Genomic DNA, 12,285 nt, shown 5'->3' on the forward strand with positions numbered 1-12,285 from the left:
TATCCCATTAAAAAAAAAAAAGAAAGAAAGAAAAAAGAAAAAATTCAGACTTCTCTGGTACAAAGGGAAGGCCAAATTATTTTACATGGATTTCCCAGATCACAAGAATGCTATATCTCATTTTCACTTTCTCATTGGTAAACTGCATAATGTTCAAGCATGTGTACAGTAGAAAAGGTATATACAGCATAAATTGGAAGCAATCTCCAATAGGAGACACAAGCACTAAGGGAAACCAGGAAAAGGGTCTTATAGAAGCGTGATTTTGGCTAAGACTTGATGGAAGTGGAAATGAGATATAGAGGACAGCCAGTGAAAATGATGGAGTGTATCTTAAGCAAGCAAGGAGTCCAATATTATTGGATCATGGATTACATGGATGGGAGTAAAGTGTAAGAAGGTTGGAAAGGTTTCATGTGGAGCTGGTGATTGATCTCAGTCTTAAAGCTGTAGGAAGGAGAGAGAAAGAAAGGCACTATACAAGACAAATCTGCTTTGCTTATGTAATTCATGTTCTGCTTAATGGTATGAGTTGAATGGTATATTAAAATGCCCAAGGAAACTAAGGAAATCCATGTTGCATATTTTTCATAAAATGAATATTCTTGTAAAGAGAATGATTAACAAGTCCCCCACTTTGATTTATCTGGTTTGTAAATAGGCATTTTCTCAAAAATTATTTAATATTTATTAAACACCTAATCTGCACAAAGCATCATGTTAGGCCCAAGGGCAGACACTGTCTTTCCATCTCAAGTACCTGATACATAGTAGGAACTCAAGAAATGTTTGCTGATCAATTGAAAGTAGAGAAAATCTAGCACTGCTACAAGCCTTGGAAAAAAAAAAAAAACAAAAAAAACCTATGTGGCAAGCACTCTAAATTCCAGATAAGGACAGAAGACCATACAGGAAAAACTATAAACTATAAACATTACTTCCTGCAGAAGGAAAAAGGGCATTTTCCTCCTTTCCTTTGAAAAATGTATTAGAAGTCCCCTGAAATGCCTATGTTGCCCAACCTCACCTCAGAATTAAAACATTAAAAAAAAAAATCCTGCCACTATTTATCTCTATCTCTATCTAGATTTTTCCCCCAAAAGGACAATTTTAGCTAATTAATTAGATTTTCACCTCTCAGGATTTTATAAATCATTTTGCATTTTTGCCAGTAAAGTCATAGCAGTACCTTGTCACTCCATTATACAGACATATTAATGACGTTTTAAGAGTTTTTGGCTATTTTTTATTTTTATAGTCCTTGATAAAATTGTTACAAGTCTTTTGAAGCCTTCCCTCAATCTGTATTGTTCTTGTTTTTCTGAGAAAGTCCTTTTTATCAATTGGACACAAGGTTTTGTGAAAATAAAAGCAAGTAGCTGTCTATCACTGTAGCTAGCATTTCAAAAAGGTGTCAAGATAACTGTGTTCTGCCTGGGCATTGTGTATGAAGTAAGATAATGGAAATTGTTTTTTAGTTGAAAATATAGACTACCCTGGCCCCATTTCCTGAAGGATAAATAACATGCTCTCCCCAGGGTTCTTAGGTACCCTTAAAGGTATTGGGAGGTGTCTTAAGTTCTCTGCCAACGGTTCCAGCCCCCAGTGGTGGTATTCTTTCAAGTGTATTTAGAGGGTGTAACAGAGTGGGGAGCAGGGTGTGTGGGAGTGATATCCTTGCACCTGAGTTCCATTTATCTATTTAACAAGTTAGCTTTTACAAAGGAATATTTACGTCAAAAAGTACAATCAAATGCATCCAAATATTCTCCAGCCTGGGGTTTACTTCCTTCCCTACCTCTTCCAGTATCTCAGCTTCCCTGACAGGCCGGCTGGTTGCATCATTGCCTCCAAGGTGACCATATTTTGAATTCCAAGACTGGCCAGTAATCACCCTCAACATTTAGAACTGAGAAGGACAGCACAATAGAAACCAACAGCCTAGTTCATTTCTGGGGTGGGGAGCCAGGGAATACATAAGGAAGTCCTTCACCTCTTACTGGTTCAGTTCACAGTGTACAAGCTATAGGTGAACTTCAATCTTCACCCTCTAGACACAGCAAATAAGAATGATAGAAAAAAGAGGGACTATCTCAGTCTAACCAGTTTTACAGACCTAGGAAACCAATCAAAGAAGGCTACCCCTGTGATAGAGGCGACAGAAGCCTCCATGTTAGGCAATCTGGGAATGCCAGGTATGCCTCATTATACTACTCAGGACCAAGGAATATTTCAGAAAGCTGCTACATCATTGCTCAGGTGGTCTAAATGTTTCCATCCAAAAAAGTGAACCTAAATGTTGGTGAGTGTTTGTTAAATGTTTACCATGTGCTACTGAGGAATTTTTCAGTCTGGAGAGAATTGACTAATGGGTCAACAAAATTGGAGGCAAATAAAGTGAGTAGCCAAACTAAAAAGAAAAGGAACTTATTTGTGTACTCACTAATTCCTAAAAGCTCTGGGGCTTCCATCTTAGCTTATATTGAATTCCTGGGACATAGATATTACCTTATATACTTTTATCAGACCCACTTAGAGTAACATTTGAATGAGCCATTAGAATCCATTCTGTGCCTAAAAAGGAGTTGGTCTGGAAAGTTGGGTACACTTACAAGGTCCATTGTTGATGGCCAGGACCTCATGTTTCTTAAGCTGAGAAAGATAGAGGTGACTAGTCAGGTTTTATGTAGTTGGTCTACAGCATAGTTCAATCAAACCACACAATCCCTTAACAAAAATGCTTTTCTTCCATAGTTCCAGCACTGTTCTAAATTGTAGGATGCAAATAAACAGTTCACACCCTCAAGGAGCATACATTCTAATGGGGAAGATGATACAGGAGATCTAGAAAGGAAGTGACTTACACAGGGTAGAGTGACTGGTGAAGGGGAGGGATTGAGTGAAACAAATGACAAGTATTTATTCATTAGTTAAATATTTTGTGGCTTACCTATTTGCAAGACTTTAGAAAATATAAAGAAGTATGAGATATGATTGCTGCCCTCATGGAACTTACAGTCAACTTGGAGGATAGGATACATATAATCATAGCACAAAAATAATAAGTTAGAAGTAAACAGAAAGCTGTGAGAAGACTGGGAAGGGGGAAGGGCATTACTAAGATGGTGAAATCAGGGAAGATCTATAGGTCATATTTGTTGTGGTTTGTTATTATGAGGTGATATTTAAGTTGACCTTTTAAAAGTGTGGGATTTGGAGGCAGCTAAATGGTGTGAGAGATAGATCTTGGCCCTAAAATCAGGAGGACCTGAGTTCAAATCCAGCCTCAGAGACTTAATACTTCCTAGCTGTGTGACCCTGGACAAGTCATTTAACCCCAATTGCTTCAGGGGAAAAAAAAATGTGGAATTTAACAGATTAAGCAGAGGAAGAAAGGCATCCTTAGTAAACAAAACCAGAGATGTAGAAATGTGGGGTCAATACTGGAGCCAATAAGAAGTCCTGTTTATCTAGAACATAGGTTATCTAGAGAAGAACAGCAATGTGAAATAGGACTGGAAAGGTAGGGTAAGTGTCACCCTACTCTCAGTACTGTGGATCATTGTTAAAGCCAGGCAGAATGTTTCAAATTTTATTCAATAAGCATTCGGGATCCATTGAAATCTTGGGGAATAGTTAGAAGATTGTATTTATGCACAAAGAAAGTTAGTTTGGCAATGGCATGAAAGATGACTTGGAGGGGCTAAGAAAGTGCATTGAGAAGACATATTAAGAAGTTATTACAGTATCCGTGAGGAAGATAATGACATGCTCCATCAATAATTGGCATTTACATAATATCTTAAGGTTTGCAAAATACTTGACATAATGGTTTCTTGTTTGAACCTCACAACAAGCCTGTGAGGTAGGTACAGATATCATTCTCACTTTGCATAAGAAAAAGGAGTTTCAGAAGTATTAAGAGATTTGCCCAGAGTCTCAGAGATAGTCTCAGAGATGGAATGGGAAGGTTCAGAAATTCAAATCCCTGTTGCCGGTCTTCCTCGCTACAAGATCAGCAATTTGTTCAGGCTGTCTCTCTATGTGTCCTTTCATTACAACAGTTTTGGAATAACTGTGTTCCCTCTGGAAAATTCAGAATTCATTTTCTAGATTCTAGGCTGCAGAAGCAGGATAACAGAGTGTCATGGAAGGCAGTGAAGGAGAGTGCTTCGTGAAGGTAGAAATACTTAATACTAAGAGATGGTGGCTGTCTATAAACCAATAAACACTTATGAGATTTCATTATGAATAAATTATGAATGACTTTTGAAAAGGTGATTGCATTGTCATGATTGGGGCAGAAGCCCTATTCAAGGAGTTAAGGAGAAAATGGATTATAAAGAAGTCAGTGAATATATCTGTTTTTACCAGAAATAGGGTAACTTCTGGAAAAATGACTGGTAGACTCAGTGCAGATTAAAGCATAATTTTAAAAAAATGAAAGAAAAGAAAGAAAGTTCACAGGTCTTTGGAAATGGACTTTTAAAAAGATGTGTCCAATTGTGGATTAAAGAAGCTTTAAGCATACTAATTATAATTATATCACACAATTATAATTACTTATAAAAATTCTAGAATCCAGCTACATTCTAGCCTGAAAGATTATTAAAAAGACTTGGAGATTAATGAAAGTAAAACTCATGAAGTTGAAACAGCCAATGGCACTTGTTTTAATAATAAACATAATGACTTTCTCACATAATATGTGTAAAATCTTAGATGTATGTATTTAAAGGGATAGCAAGCAAATGATTTAACCCTAAATAATGGCATTCTTTTTAAAAAAGGAACTATCCATATTTAAGACCCAGGAAAAACATAGATTCATGGACATGCTTATAGTATACTTTTCTGCCCCTCTTCAAACAAAAAACTAAGAGAAAGAGAGAGAGAGAGAGAGAGAGAGAGAGAGAGAGAGAGAGAGAGAGAGAGAGAGAGAGAGAGAGAGAGAGTATAACTTGAGTGAATAGGAGGATTCAGAAAAAAATAATTTTTAGATAAAAGAGATCCAAATATATTTGTAGGCAAAAAGGAAAGCAAACCGAGAAGGAAATGCTGAATGCAACACAAAATTTAACATTCAAGTTAAGAAATTGTCACTTAACAAGAAGAGATACTTCTGTGACAGAAAACAGGAAGGAACAGATACAGTTGAAGATACAGTAACACCATGAGATAAGACAAGGGAAAAGTTGTACATGACAAATGTCTTGCTCTTCTAAATGAAGCAGGAGGTAATGTCATTTACCCTGAGGAGAGAAGTAAAAGTTCAAAATAACTATTGAAGGATAATTGACCACTAACCTAGAGACAGGTCCACTGAGCAGAAAAGGAAATAACAATGAATAACTTTATATCCTTCACTTAACTTTGTTCTTGCTTATAGTCATTTGTATGTCAATCCAGAGAAGTTTTGGATCAAAGAATAATAGGTAGCATTTATATAGCACTTAAAGCTTTGCAAATATTCTTTGATTATGTTATGTCTTTTGATCTTCACAGAAACTCTATGTCAAAGGTGCTATTATTAGCCTCATTTTACAGATGAAGAAATTATCATCATTTACAGATGTGAGAAGGTCACACATTAATTGTCTAGGCTGGGTTTGAACTCAGGTTTTCCTTACTCTAACTTTAACATTCTGTCCACTACACCATGTGGCTACCTTGGAAGAAAGCTTCAAAACCTAATTTATCCACAGCTCTTGTGGGGCTCTTTGACAGACCCCTGAAACAGGTTTGGGGACAGAGATTAATTGGGAATTACAAAGAATATCCAACCTTATTCAGGTAGTTGTCTGAGATAATGATTTGAAATTTGACCTCAGGTAAAGGCATTTAAAAGAAATTACATTATCACTATTTGACTTTTGTTCCTTTGTCCAAGTAGGTATTATCATTGATTGAAGAGCTATTAGCCTAGCCTTATTAGGAAGGATCTTTCTAGTCACTGGGCTGAAGCAATCTGGAGCCAAGATGTCCAGCAGGTGACCCTGAGAAAATTAAATCAGAAAGAGCGGCAGTGATGGAGCCTCGATGCTTAATTGGAAACAGGTGAGATATTCTCACTCGGGAACAGTTGGTGCAGGATTCTCAGTAGAGAGCTGTCTCTCAAAGGGAACAGACCGGCAGAGATCATCCTGCGGTGGAGAACAAGCTTCAGAAAGACAGTGTAATTAAATCACCAAAAAAAATTAACAGCCCCACATCCTGAGAAGCCTGAGCTGTCAACACATGTCCTCTATGGCTGCCCATTCTTCTCACTAATGAAGTATATATTTGGGACTTAATGACTGATTGCTTTTTTCCTTCTATTTCATTAATTACTTTTGCTTTGAGCTAATGGCATCCTTTGTCCTACTAGTAAAAGTAAATATTTCCTTGGGAGCTCATAAACTATTTTTTTAGTGGATACAGACCCACAGAGTACCCAAATCTGGAATTGCTTTTCTGGGTAACTCACAGAAGAGGAATTTGAGAAAAGTTAACCAAAAATGAGTAAAAAGATTCCCAAGCACTGAGGGCCCAGCTGAGATTAAGTAGCATGCATTTGTAATGCATGTTTTTGGTCCCATTTTCCCAGTAATGGTCTCAAGCCAGGAAGCAGTAGTAGAGAAAGTAAACAAAAAGGGTTACTTCTCCTTTCCTGGACTTTGTAAGGTAGAAAGACAAGGTCAGCAAAGGATTCCAGAATATAAAGGAAAATCTTAGTTGAAAAGGAGCAAATTTTGCTGCCAAATAGAGAAGGCAGGAGAGGAGCAGAGGAAATTGTTACTTCTCCATCTCAGGTATCACCAGGGACCCGAGGCTCTCGGCTATTCCCTCCTATTCCCATGTCCTTCACCTCAAAATTGAATCTGCTCCAAACTCTCCCAAATAACAATTAAATTGTCAGCTATTTTGTTTGTAAGCCTTGCTGTGTGTCTCTGTCCATCCCTCTGCTCCTGCAAATTATGGTCTTAGATGGAAGTAGTGTCCACCAACCATATTCTCTCTGTGCTGAGAAATCTGAGTGCTCTTAGGCCAATCCTTACATTTTAGCAATAATGAGGACTATGAATCCTCCATCTCTCTAAATGTTTGATAACACAGGGGGCTTGGGTCCTCACCTGTATCTAATCCGAGTCAAAGGAGAAATAGGTGGATGGGGAAGTGGGAAAAATATTCCAGGCAGAAGAAACATGAGGGATGAGGAAGGAGAAAGTACCAGCACATTAGGAATATGACAAATAGTCTCATTTGATTGAAGTGTGACCAGAGGAGATTTTGATTTGTCACATGGACAAATCAATTATTGACAAAGTCAGGATTCCATCCAATGTCTTCCTTCCAAAGCTCAATTCCCTAAACTTAAGGTGCCTTTATTTATGTGAGAAATAAAAGAGAGAGGAAGAAGCTTAATTTCACTATAAGGAAATAGAGTTACAGACAACAAACTCAGTCAGTGGGAGATTGGTGCCTCTGTCTTGATCAGACAAGTAAATAAGATAGAAAAGGAAGTTATCACCAATTATTTCCCAAAATGTGCTTCCTTCTTAAGAAGAAGGAAAAAAGAAAGAAAGTAAAAATGAGAGTAAGGCCATCAAGAGAAAAGTTCTAAAATGAAAACTGGATCAAATATTTCTTTCACTATTTCTATTTCCTACTAATTTTCCTCATCTGTTGTTTGCTGAAAATTACTTTCCTAATGATTGCAACTTGGAGTTTGTCACATAATTCATCATAAAAGGGAAGGGATTCCTTGAAAATTATTGATTCTCCTTGTCCATTTATATTCTGATTTTAATTGCTGGATTTATTATCCTCAAATATTTGTCGAGCACCTATTATTCAGCAATGATATTCTTTATTAAGTACCCATTAGCACAAAATATTGTTGCTCCTGGGAAAAATCTAAAGATAAATTACAGGATCCCTGCCCACATAGAGTTTGTAGTCTAGCCACGTTAGGTCCCTTCCTCTATTGCTGCTCCTCTTCGTGCTCTGTAGAGGAGCTTTGGAACCAGGGAGAGAAGGAGGTAGTATGACAAGAGATGATTTAACAAAACTATAGCTGAGGAGTTGTTGTTTGTCCTTTGTTCTTTAAAAGGACCATGACAGCAGGGAGATGATGCTGTGACATGTGAATGAATTGGATTGGAGTGAGGGAAGGCTGAGTAAGGTCACCTGCTTTCCCTCTGGGAAAGTCATCTGGGTCCAGTGGTCAGATATAGTTCAGGATGACAGGAGAAGGTCCTAGGTGCAATGGGAGACCTTGGCCTTTTCAAGCTAAGATCTTCAATAAGTCTCTGTTTGACTGAGGGGCACCCAAAGTGATTAACACCAGGTAACAACTGAAGCAAAGAATCTCTTTTTAGCCTAGTCCCCCAAAATATAAATAAATAAATGAATGAATGAGGGGTATTAGAGAGGGCCACTAGGACTGAAAATGGTGGCCTTGCTCCTTACTAGGGCTGGCTGTGGAGTCTACTCGCATTGTTCTATGAAGGACTAGCCAAGACCAGAAGTGGTCTGAGGTACAAATAGTTGACACTGGGAAATGCACTCTCTCTTCTGAGTTAAATTTTTACCAGATTTACATTCCATGATTTCCTATGCTAGAATTCCATGACTGTCACTCTATTCACAATGCATTCTAGGAAAATAACACGGTCCAAATTATTCTAAGTTGTGTTTTTCTAAGTAGGCATTGTTCTCTTGATATTATATGCTGTGTATTTTCTTATCTATTTGTGCTGCTGACCTATGAACTATAACTATCTAGCACAGAGGTCTGGTCTGATTCCCAAATCAGCTTTTGGAAGGATCAAGAAGGATCAAACTCTGAATCTTGAGGAGAAACCCAGAATTTGGGAGCCATATTTTCTAGTGAAAGGAGCATTGCTTTGGAGTCAAAGAATTTGGATGCAAATCTTTCCTGCGCAACTTATTACTTGTACAGCTGTGGGCAAATTATAGCCTTTTTGGATCTGTGCTTCATCCTTGCACTAAAGCACTCAGCAATTCTACCTAACTAAATCTATAAACCTGAGTCAGGCAAAGATAAGGCAGACTTCATCTTTGTCTTACCAGGATAATCTGTCATAAAAGTATGGTTTCATTTGGCAACTATGACACAAGGTATGAGCTGGATCTCAGGAAACTTTCAAATAAAAAGATCATGATCAAAGTGTCCTAGTTTACTCTTTACTAAAAAGGATTTTGATTGGGTTTAGGGTAGCAGCATTCAAAAGATGTTTCCTATAAAACCCTTGTAGGACTGAACATCCATAGGAAAGGATGGGCAAAGTTCATCTTATTTTTCCTGAACTACTTGAACACATGAAGCAATGAAATTAACCTAGACCAGTTCTTGTTTGCCCAAGGGTTTTGTTAATCCTTCGTTTTCCAAGAGGACCAATGACATCAGGGGGAGGATGTCTTGACTTGAGTGAATTGGATTTAAGTGAAGCAGAGCTGTGCAAAGTCAACAGCCTCACTCTCTCTTTCAGAGTTATCAGAATCCAAAGGCAAGACACAGGTCAAGAAAACTGGTGATGGCCTCTGCCCTTGTGGTCTCCAGCTCAGGCATTAGAATGGCAGCAGAGTGACAGAGTCTGTGGGAGAGCTGGCGTGTAAAGAAAAGATGGAACCTGGGAGGGAGGAGGTAGAGAATGGAGGGAAAATAAGAGAAGGCCCCAGACCCACCTGTATATAAGTTATTTAATAGTGTATGAATGATTCAGTGATAATAAAGTCAGTTTTCCCATTATGCATTTTCCCTTTCTGGGTAGTCAGAAAACTGATGATCAAAGGCATTGTCCACTTTGAAGCAGTGAAAAATTGCTGAAGTGGACAACTGTAAATGTGCCCAGTTGATTTGTTCAATCTATAGCATGACAGCCACCTCATTTGTATGTATAATTTACTTCCAAAGGAATTTCATGGAAGGCATCTTGCTTTATTCTCTTGGTCTTATCTGTGTGTAGACACGTTTCTTTGGTCCTCACTCTCCCAATTTGTGCTCCCATTCTTTGGCTGGATCCCCAGATGGCTAAACTCTCAAAGTTCTAGGGCTAATCCTGAAGAGCTGGCTCATGATACTATCACTCATGAGTTTATACCATCATTCTCCCTATTAATCAACATCCAGTTTCAATTAGCTTTTTAGAAAAGTTTAGTAAGAACAGTTAGTACAAAACATTCATCTTCTAAATCCTGGAAATAGTCTTACCCTTTTTACAAAAAAAAAAAATTTACAAAAAATTCCCCAAAATAGTGGGAGCAAACTTAAAATATAAAGGAGTGAGGTGTACATGCAGTGAATATTTGTGACATAACATAGAGCCTAGCACATAGTGATCACTTAATGCATGTATAGTCCCATACTCAGGCAGGCATAAACAAATGAATGAATGAATTTACTGGATAGACTTCAGGAAGATTCTTCACTGAGCAACTATCCTTATTAATAATTTGACATTTAAAATTGAAGGCCCTCCAAATGATAGTCGAATTCTCCCTTTTTGACTGTATGAGAATACATGACACCTAGAGTAGTCATAATCTTGGGAAAAGGCCATAACCTAAGAATCAAGAGACCAGGTTTTTCATTTCAGTTCTGCCATCAGTTCAGAATGTGACCTTGCGCAGTTCAATTAAATTGCTCTTCCTCTGTTTCTTCATCTGGCAAAAGAAGATTGTAATATTGTTCTCCTTAGAAACCAGCCTAGAACCAGCTAGGGGCAGAGTGGATAGCCTACTGGGCATGGAGTCAGGAAGACCTGAGTTACTAGCTATGGGATCCTGGAGAAGCCATGTTACTACTGCCTCAGTTTCCCCAACAGTTAAATGGGGATAATAGCACCCACTTTGCAAGATTATTGTAAGGATCAAATGAGACATTTGTAAAAAGTGCTTAGCACCATATCTGGCATATGATAGGTGCTATATAAATGCTTATTCCTTTCGGTTTTCCCCTTCTTTAATTTAGCATTGTTGTGAGGTTCAGATGAGAAAGATGGATTCCAAAGGATTAGCAGCACTGTGCCAATGTAAGATGCTAATATTTTATTCTTTATTACATAGGATGGCTCTCTGGGGAGGAATATATCTGGAAATGAAGATAATATAAAACCAAAAGATATAAATAATTCTTTCCCAAAGCTATTAGAGTTGGTTAAGCAGAAAAATCTGCATGTTTAGAGGAAGGAAAAAGAATAAACATTTATATAGTGCCTACTCTCTGTCAGGAATTGTGCTAAATGTTTTTCAAATGTTATCTCATTTGATCCTCACAACAATTCTTCAAGGTAGGGACTGATATTATCCCCATTTTAAAATTAAGGAAACTGAGGCAAACAGAGATTAAATGACTTACCTAAAGTCACACAACCAGTAATTGTTGGAGAGTAGATTTGGACTCAGTTCTAAAACCCACTTGTTGATTTGGTGATGTTTGCATGCAAGCACACCAGCAGAAACCATGTCAGAAGAAAGAGCAGTGTCTGTCATTGGATTTGCTGGTTACCTCTGTTTGCTCTTGATTGTTTTCTTCATCTTTAAATCGGAGTATCTAGGTGGTGCAGTTGGTAGAGTACCTGGCTTAGAGTCAGGAAGACCAAAGTTCAAATCTAGCTTGATACACTAGCTATGTGACCCTGAGCAAGTCACTTAATGCTGTTTGCCTCAGTTTCCTCATCTATAAAATAAGCCAGGGGAGGAAAGTATCTTTACCAAGAAAATCTTGAATGGAGACATGAAAAATTGGACATAAATGAACAACATCTTTAAATAGCTTTAAGCACTTCTGTGAATAGCACTTGGGTTTCTTGACTTTTAAAGCTAAATTACTTCTTTGATGAAATGAGATGTCTTTCCTACTTACCATAAATATCAATCAACACTACTTGAATTCCACCCACTCAGGTATTCTCCTACCTTCCAAATATTTCCCAGCTAACAGTCAAAGCCTTTTTCAGGATGTTTTGGAATTAGGCAAGATTGATTTACTGCCCTGTGGTTTAGATTACCTCTCTCTGGAAAAAAAGAAAGAAAGAAAGAATTATGCCAATTCCTAAGGAAGGGGACAAAGATTGATGGGCACACATGGTGAGTATCCATGTTCCTGAGGCATTAAATACCAGAGGGAAGCAGCTTGAAGTAGATGAGACCTACCTTTGTTAAGGCACCCAAGGCAAAATTCCTGGTGGTTTGTCAGCCCTAAAATTAGAAATTTGTTGAGGGAGATTCTATTTGCATTTGCCATGATATTTCCCAAAGTCAGAGAAAACGATCCTACCT

The 12,285-nt window shown here is 37.8% G+C and overlaps 1 long non-coding RNA gene across 1 annotated transcript; it reads left to right on the forward strand.

Annotated features, from left to right (window-relative positions):
• Positions 1-1,915: 1,915 nt before the first annotated feature.
• On the forward strand, positions 1,916-6,910 carry LOC141553705 (uncharacterized). Its single transcript, XR_012485593.1, has 2 exons — positions 1,916-2,302; positions 5,894-6,910. It is a non-coding gene; the product is annotated as an uncharacterized LOC141553705 (long non-coding RNA).
• The last annotated feature ends 5,375 nt before the right edge of the window (positions 6,911-12,285 follow it).

This window comes from Sminthopsis crassicaudata, chromosome 2 (assembly GCF_048593235.1).
Source record: "Sminthopsis crassicaudata isolate SCR6 chromosome 2, ASM4859323v1, whole genome shotgun sequence".
In the NCBI taxonomy this organism is placed as follows: Eukaryota; Metazoa; Chordata; class Mammalia; order Dasyuromorphia; family Dasyuridae; genus Sminthopsis; species Sminthopsis crassicaudata.